Below are 9564 nucleotides of genomic sequence, written 5' to 3' on the forward strand. Positions count from 1 at the left end.
AGAGAGAGTAGAACCACTCAAATAACCCATTTTAACCTTAATATTTGTTATTAATTATGCATGTATGAGAGATACCATATTTGTTTTGTATTTTTCCTGTAAAAATGGTTTAGTATCACCAAAAAAATTAAGCAACTCTTTTGATCCTTAGTTCAAACTGCTGCATTCAAGATGACGAGTGACACATGAAGAAGCCTGATAAGATTAGGATGCCCAGAGGACAACTAGAGTCACTTATATATAGGGGTTTAGCCACAGGCCTTCTCGAGAGGTTCTTATGTCTCAAATCTATACATCAGCAAACATACCCACCAATTATCATATATTATGAACCTTCAGGATTGCTCAAAAGCCACAGGTCTACTGTATTTCCTTATAGTCTTTGTTTCTATGCATTTTAAAACAAAACGAGAATCATAGTTTTACGGACTTAATTGTATCCCCCCCCAAAATTCATACATTGAAGCCCTAATCCCCAGTACCTCAGAATGTGACTATACTTGGAGGTAGCACCTTCAAAGAGCTAATTAAATTAAAATGGGTCATTAGGGTGGACCCGAATCCAATATGACTGGAGTCCACATCAGAAGGGGAGATTGGAACCTAGAGAGTGAGCAGGGAAAGGCCATGTGAGGACATGGGAAGGAAGAGGACAGCCATCTGCAAGTCAAGGAGAATGGCCTCGGGAGAAATCACACCTGCTGCTGATACCTTGATCTTGGACTTCTAGACTCCAGAAGTGTGAGAAAATACATTTCTGTTGTTTGAGCCTGGCGTAGGGCCACGTGCCTGTAGTCCCAGCTACTCAGGAGGCTGAGGCAAGATGATCATTTAAGCCCAGGAGTTTGAGGCTGCAGTGTGCTATGACCACACCTGTGAATAGACACCGCGCTCCCGTCTGGGCAACATTTTGAGACCCCCCTATCTCTAAAAAACCAAACAACTTCTGTTGTTTGAGCCCCTAGGTCTGTGGTATTTCATTTTGGCAGCCCAATGAAATGAATGCAACATAAACAAAAATTAGCTGGACATGGTGGTGCATGCCTGTAGACCCAGCTACTTGGAAGCCTGAGGCAAGAGAATCACTTGAGCCTAGGAGGTCAAGACTGCAGTGAGCCATGATCATACCGCTGCACTCCAGCATGGGTGACAGAGTGAGACTCTGTCTCTTAAAAACAAAAACTAACACAGTACACATAATAAAGCACAGTTTTGTATCCTGCATTTTTTTCACTTATCACATCATAAATAATTTCCCCGTGTTATCAAATATTCTTCAAAAGCAGGGTACAAATGGCTATAAAGCATTCTACTGTGGAGATGGACCATAATTTATTTAGTCACATCCCTATCATTGTACATATATATTATTTCAGGTTTTCCACTATAATAAATAATACTGCAATAAACATCTTTACACACAAATCTTTGTATCTCAAATAAGTTCCTAGAATAAAGTTCTAGATGGGAGATTACTAGTGAAAAGCAATATTTTAAGGCACCTAATACACTGCTAAATTTTAAAGAACTTTATTAATTCATACTACCACAAGTACTGTATCAAAATGCTCATGTTAGTGTACTCCAGGAATTTTTTTTTTTTTTTTTGAGACAGGGTCTCACTGTGCTGTTCAGTCTGGAGTGTAGTGGCGCAATCTCAACTCACCGTAACCTCTTCCCCCTGAGCTCAAGCTATTCTCCCACCTCAGCCTCCCAAGTAGCTGGGACCACAGGTGCACACCACCGTGCCTGGCTTCTTCTTCTTCTTCTTCTTTTTTTTTTAATTTATTTTTAATAGAGATGAGGTCTCACCATGTTGCCCAGGCTGGTCTTGAACTCCTCAACTCAAGCGATCTGCCCACCTCGGCCTCCCAAAGTGCTGGGATTACAGACATGAGTCACTGAACCCAGCAGGAAATCTTGAATAATATAATTATTTTTAAATCTTTGCCAATTTAGAAGAAAGATGAAATTTCATTGTTAGTTTCTTTTTCAAATCTTTGGGTATCAGTGCGAAAGATCGTATTTATTGACCATCTGTATTTTCTTTTTTATAAATTGTTTCTTGGTGGTCGTTCTTCACATTTTCTAACAGAGAAATTGGCTTTTACTGAGTGATATTTATTAATATTTCTCCATGTAGATCCCATGCACTTCTTGTTAGGATTATGTCAGGCATTTCATTTGCATGCTGCCGATGCTGCTGTCACTGCTTTGGGGAATGAATGTTTTTCTGTAAGAACTTCTAATTGGTTACTGCTAATGCAGTAAAAAGCAATTAAGTTTTTATATAGTTATCTGATCCTACCACTGTAGTGTATTATATTTTTGAGAAATCTGGGTAAATTTAAATATAGAGCTTCAATTATCATTAAATGATAATTTTTCTTTTCATCTGGCATTTGACAGTAAAGCCAGTTCTCGTAGGTTAAAATAACACAGCCTTAAAAAGTTTTTCTCTGGGAGCTAAGCTATGAGGTCTCAAAGGCATAAGAATGATATAATGGACTTGTGGGACTCCGGGGAAGGGTGGGAGGAGGGTGAGAGGTAAAAGACTACCCACTGGGTACAGTGTACACTGCTTGGATACACTGCACCAAAATCTCAGAAATCAAACTAAAGAACTTATCCATGTAACCAAAAACCACAAGTTCTCCAAAACCTATTGAAATTTTTTTTAATTTATTTTTTCTCATTTTACAGTTTATGTTACATCTAAATCCTACATCTTAAATGAATATACTTTTTTAATTTTTATTTTTATGCAGTAACAAATACCCAACCTATTTTATACTTCTGATGGAAAATAACTTCACCATTTCTTTACTTTTTTATTTTTATTTTTATTTTTTGAGATGGAGTTTCACTCTTGCTGCCCAGGCTGAAGTGCAATGGCACGATCTCAGCTCACCGCAACCTCCACCTCCTGGGTTCAAGCGATTCTCCTGCCTCAGCCTCCCGAGTAGTTGGGATTACAGGCATGTGCCACCATGCCTGGCTAACTTTGTATTTTTAGTAGAGACAGAGTTTCTCCACGTTGGTCAGGCTGGTCTTGAACTCCTGACCTCAGGTGATCCACCCACCTCAGCCTCCCAAAGTGCTGGGATTACAGGCGTGAGCCACCATGCCCAGCACCATTTCATTTTTTTAATGTGACGACTTCTGTCCTCAAACATTTTGGTTTTTATCTCAAGTGTGTTCAAAAGCAAAACAATGTGCATCAGTTTTTATGCTGTTAATTATTCTATCAGATTTCTCCAGCCTTGTGCTGGGGTATGTCTATAGGACAGAGCAGAGAGCAGCCCAAGGCTCCCAGGACACCCCTCAGGCCCCCAGGACACTTCACCCTTGTGGGTGTCATGTGGGCCCAGAGTCTGGTCTTCAGCTCTTTGTGTTCCAGAATCCAATTATCTCCCCTCACCAGAACCATTTAGCCTCTAGAGAACGATTTAGTGAAAGCAAATTTACACTAAAATGGATCGAGAACTTGCAATATCTTTTTTAAATGTAATTTCATGTGCTGTCAGGCCAACTTGAGTATTCTTACGGGTTGCATAGTGCCTTATTTTCCAAGGGGGAAAACTCTGTGTGACAAAACCTGTTACTATGAAAAGGCTCTTAGGGGATTCAGAACCACGTTAAAAAGATTTAATAATATTTAGAGAAAATGCCATCAAGCTATGCTACCCTGATGTCTCCCAAAGTCCACTATAGAAAACATATATAATGGCAAAAGCACTTGGGTTTTTCTTTATTTTTTGGTGGGGGGGCACTGTTTTGAGACAGAGTCTCACTCTTTTTCCCAGGCTGGAGGGCAATGGCGCAATCTCAGCTCACTGCAACCTCCGCCTCCTGGTTGAGTTCAAGTGATTCTCCTGCCTCAGTCTCCTGAGTAGCTGGAACTATAGGTGCACACCACTACATCTGGCTAATGTTTTGTTTTGTTTTGTTTTGTTTTTAGTAGAGACAGGGTTTCACCATATTGGTGAGACTGGTGTTGAACTCCTGACCTCAGGTGATCCACTTGCCTCAGCCTCCCAAAATGCTAGGATTACAGGCATGAACCACTGGGCCTGGCATTTTTTTTTTTTTTTTTTGAGACAGAGTCTCACTTCGTTGCCCAGGCTAGAGTGCAATGGCACAATCTCAGCTCACTGCAACTGCAACCTCTGCCTCCAGGGTTCAAGTGATTCTTCCACCTCAGCCTCCTGAGTAGCTGGGATTACTGGTGCCCACCATCACACCTGGCTAATTTTTGTAATTTTTGGTAGAGACAAAGTTTCGCCATGTTGGCCAGGCTGGTCTTGAATTCCTGGCCTCAAGCAATCCACCTGCCTTGACTTCCCAAAGTGTTGAGATTACAGGGTGAGCCACCATGCCCAGCCAGCATTTGGAATCAAATGAGCTTCTGTCACTTCACATCTGTGTGACTGTGGTCCAGTCGCTAGCTTGGACTCAAGAGGCTAGGTCTCTTGTTGTGCTTAGGGACCTACAACAATTCCTGGGCATCTAACCCCAATTGCTCCACCCCATATGCCATCATTCTATTATGATAGCATCACCTCAGTCATGCTGTAGTTTATCTTAGATATGCTTTAGTACCATTAGTGAGGTTGGAAGAAACCCTTTTTTTTTTTTTTTTTTTTTTTTGAGAAGGAGTCTCACTCTGTTACCCAGGCTGGAGTGCAATGGCATGATCTCGGCTCACTGCAACCTCCGCCTCCTGGGTTCAAGCAGTTTTCCTGCCTCAGCCTCCCAAATAGCTGGGACTACTGGCGCCTGTCACTACGCCTGGCTAACTTTTGTATTTTTAGTAGAGATGGGGTTTCGCCTCAGCCTCTCAAAGTGCTGGGATTACAGGCATGAGCCACATTGTCTTTGAAAATATTCTGGAATGACAACTGTGGTTTAGATATTTAAACAGCTTCCTTTGCATACAGCAACATTGCCTAACCAGGTCTCAAGCTTTGGGAATATGTCCTATTTGTGGCCTGTGGCTCCCCATGCTGTGTCCGCAAAGCACAGCTGCTCAACAGAGATCTCCCTTCAGCGCAGACCCTTCCTCCTAATGTTTGTTGAAACGTACTGAATAGAATTAAATTTACTGTCAGAAGAAGAAAAAGCACGTTTAAAAAATTCTTTAAATAGAGACAGTGTCTCACTCCATCACCCAAGCTGGAGTGCAGTGGTGCAATCATAGCTCACTGTAACCTCACGCTCCTGGGCTCAAGCGATCCTCCCAGCTCAGTCTCCCAAGTAGCTCTGACTACAGGCATGCACTAGCTACGTTTAAAACTTTTTTTGTAGAGACAGGGTCTTGCTATGTTGCTCAGGCTGGTCTCAAACTCCTGGCCTCAAGGAGACTTCCTGCCTTGGCCTCCTACATTGCTGGGATTACAGGGGTGAGCACTGTGCCTGGCCAAAAAATCATGTTTAATAATTTACATTTGGTGAAAATAATCGGTTTCCTTGTGTATAGCAGAAGTTAAAAGGATTTTGGAGGAAGAAGATTTGAGCAAGATGTGACTCAACCCCTCACAAGCTTCTGACCTCAGGCCTCAGGACTATTGAGGAAATGAAGCAGAAAAATGACCAGAAGTTCTCTGTGACACATGCCTCACTGTGAACATGCTGCTGTTGTTGCAATTACTGAAAATGATGGCCTTAGTTATAAATAGCTCTTGAAATGTATTCATGGACTCATACAATATTACCTCTAGAGGAGGGATTTTATTATTTTGTCTGACCTCCTGCTTAAGACAAGAAACTCTTCTAAAGCATCATAGTAAAACTGAAGGGCCTACGCCATGCCAAGAAACTATATCAGTGTATGTAAATGTCAGGGGGTCCATTAACAACATGGCTCGCAGTTACACCTCATCCCCTCCTCTGCTCACCTTCTGAGGGGCTCTGCATGGCACAGGCTCCATACAGACTGTCTACTTGGGAGGAGAGTGTGGGATGGCGTCATGGAAACTTGTTCTTCCAAATCACAGTGGAGGTGAATCTCCAAAGAGAGCCTTCTGCAGTGACAGGGAAACCTAAAACACCATGTGGAAGGAACCTCCAGAATCACGGATTCCTGGGTTTTTAAAACATTTTTTACTGTAACTCATAGTTAGAAACACGTCAGATGTCATTACCCAGTACACACACACAAACACACACAATTGGAACAACAGTCTAAGTACACAATGTTTACATTACTAAGTACAAGACAGCATATTCTGATCTGTTTTGTTTCGTTTTTAAAAAACTGTTGATAAAAACTCTAAATTGATTCCACCACCTACTAATAGATTGTGCCTTGAGGTTTGAAGAACATTAATTCAGTCTAATCCTCCCATTTTACAAATGAAGAAACTGAGGCTGGAAAAAATGAAATGACGGACATTTGACTATTCCCTGAATACACGGATGTCTACAGCATGACAGCAACAAGACCCCAGGCTTCCAGAGCCTCAGCATGGCCTTGCTTCAGTGGCCCCTATACCTTCTCCTGTCCACGTGTAGAGAACTAATATTTCCTATTTCTATTTTAAAAGAGAGGAGGTTAGATGAGCCTTCCCTCCTTCTCACCTGCCCTGACCTGCCCCCATTGCTATGGCTTCACATACTAGTGACCGCAGAAAAGAGCACCCTATGGGGAATGTAGGGGTCTTCTTCTCCTCAGATCTTATGTTGGTGGGGATTTTTTTCTTCCAATTAGTTAGCCAACCCCTGAGAAAGATCACCTGAAGCTTGGCCTCTGAAAATTAAGATAAAAGATAGTTCTTTTCCATGGGGAGAAATGGGATGTGGGGAGAATCCTACAGATAACTGGTCCATGACTAACCCTGGTTGGTCAAGCGCCATTTGGGCCAACTGGGTAGCTATCTGGAAGTGTGACAACCCCGACCCCGGAACTAGTGTGATGGATTTCAGAGAAGCAAAGCATCACCTATTTGCCCTCAGGCAAATGGCTTCCTCAACCTTCTCATCCTAAGACCATTCTACTCCTTCCTCTCTCCCTTCTTCCTGACTTAGATGAGGGGTAAAGGGTGTGTATTTTTCAAATAATAAACTCCTTTTGAGATTGGCAGTATGTTACATACAGAATATACAGAAACCGTCATTGCCTGGTCCTGGTTATTTAAAGGAATCAGGAAAACAAATACAAAAACAAAATCAAGAATATCTTTTTGTTGGCTGTATTTCCACAGGCCATATTTTTGAACATGAGGTAGAAGGCTGTGGATACATAAAAGAAAAGAAGATGGTTAGAGTAGACAGGCAAGTTGACTGCTAGCCATGAAAAATGTATGATTGGGAGGGTTTTTTTTTTTTCTCTCTCTCTCTCAGTAAGAAAAATATATACTGTTGTTCTAGGGAGTTCGATCTGTTTTTCCTTAGAATTCCACAACATTTCTCTCAATTCCCCTTTCTCCTTCCCACCTGTCTTCCTACTTCTTCCCCACCTACCCTCAAACAATAAGACTTAAGATCAAGATATTGAAGTTGAGATATAGTCTAGGACAGGAGCCAAAACCCCTACACTGGCAGATTAGAACGGGAGATCAGCTAGTACTGGTGGAGATACTGTGTCTTATCTCTCTTGGCTCTGACTCCAGCACAGTTCCTGCCTGGAACTTGAAAGGTGCTCCATAGAAACATATAGAATAAATAAATGGCATATATAATGTAAGAACAAGCAGAAGACCTGAAGAATATCAGCTCAGAATCTGGATTCCAGACTTCAGGGTCAGAATCAGGAAACCAAGAAGTACAATGAGAAGAGAGTACTGAGCTAGACTCAGAATACATAGATGGTCACAAGTCAGAATCAAGAATGGTGGAAAACATGCCATTTTAACATGCTAGCCAGGGAGAAACACAAAATGGGTTTCTCCAATTATATGACAATTGTACCTGTATGACAAGTGACAACAAATTGGCTTAGCATCAGTAAACAAGAGTTTTCAGAGAAGTAAACTCAAGGTGAACCTACAGCTACTCCAAAACCATGCAAAATTAAACTACATTATTACAAATATAACATCTAGAATTGTGCTTCCCAATGTGATCACCACTGGCCATATGCAGCTATTTAAATTTAAAATAATTAAAGTAAAATTAGACGTTCAGGTCTTCATTCTCATTAGCCGTATTTCAAATGCCCAATAACCACAGGCGGCTGGTGGTTATGACTGGACAGCACAGATACAGAACATTTTCCTCATCACCAAAAGTTCTATTAGACAGCACTGGCGTAATGAGCAGTAATGGTGACCCTCTGCTCTGGTGTATTCAGTCAGCCCTGCACATCACTCTAAGTGAAGCAGGGACCAAAAAAAAAAAAAATCAGAAGAGGATAACTACAAAGCTAAAACACATCATTTGTGAAATAGTTCAAAAGACTAGAGATATTAAGCCTGGAGTAGAGGAAAACTCAGTAGGGGATGTGAAGATTATCTTCAAATATTGGAGGACTGGCAGGGGGATAAGGAAATGGTATTGTTACAAGTGACGTAAGGGATAGAATTAAACCCATGGATCAGAGTTAGAAGGAAAAAGATTGCTATCTCAGCAGAAGGAAGAACTCCTTCTCCATCAGAGCTGTCCAAAGTCAGGGTAGACTGCCTCATAAAGGAGTGATCCGCCATCCTGGGGATCTCAGGCAAAGGCTGAGCGTAGGCCTGACAAACAGGTAGGACAAAACAGACACAGACAGGGTGCGATGGTTCACGCCTGTAATCCCAATGCTTTGGGAGGCTGGGGCAGGAGGATCACTTGAGCCCAGGAGTTCGAGGCTGCAGAGAGCTATGATTGTGCCACTTCACTCCAGCCTGGGCAACGGACCAAAACCCTGTCTCAAAAAAATAAAATAAAAATAAATAAAAAAACAACTTGTGGAAAGAAGGAATTTATTTATTTATCAAATATGTCAGGCAGGAGGGGAAACTTCAAGCGTGAGTGGGTAGACTAATCTTTGAAACCCTTTCAAACTCTGAGAACTTCTGATGCCTCTGATTGAGATTCAACCACTGGCTGAGAAATTCTGGAGGGTGAAGTAGGCAAAGGGCCTGGACTCTTGAACAAGATCAGGTGCAAACTCAAGAATATGACAGGCGAGAGAGAGCTCCAGAGCAAAAGAGAGAAGAAAACAGTCATCAATTAAGTGGAATTAAGTGAACCAGAGGGACAGAAAAGGAGGTACAAGAGGAGGGAGACATCTTGAGAAAAAAGAAAGATTAAAAGACTTGGAGTGTGAAGGAAGAATGGAACAAGTGTGGGAGGTTTGTGACAAAAGGCACAAATAGAAGCTTCGATTTTGACTCTTCCCTGACTCAGACAGCTCTTCATGAGACAGTTTCTTAAATAGGAGTAGAAAAAATATGATGGGCTATGTAGCCAGAGAGCTTGATAAAGGGAGACAAAAACAGATGAATAAAATAAACACAACACATTACAAAGCTTTTAAAATACCAAAGTGGAAAATATTTGAACACCGCCACCCACGGAGACAAAAGGATTTCATCTTCTACTGCCCACACACCTTCCAGACGTCCAATAGTCTAATAAAAA

The sequence above is a fragment of the Mandrillus leucophaeus genome, unplaced genomic scaffold, assembly GCF_000951045.1.
Source record: "Mandrillus leucophaeus isolate KB7577 unplaced genomic scaffold, Mleu.le_1.0 Scaffold96, whole genome shotgun sequence".
NCBI classification, from domain to species: domain Eukaryota; kingdom Metazoa; phylum Chordata; class Mammalia; order Primates; family Cercopithecidae; genus Mandrillus; species Mandrillus leucophaeus.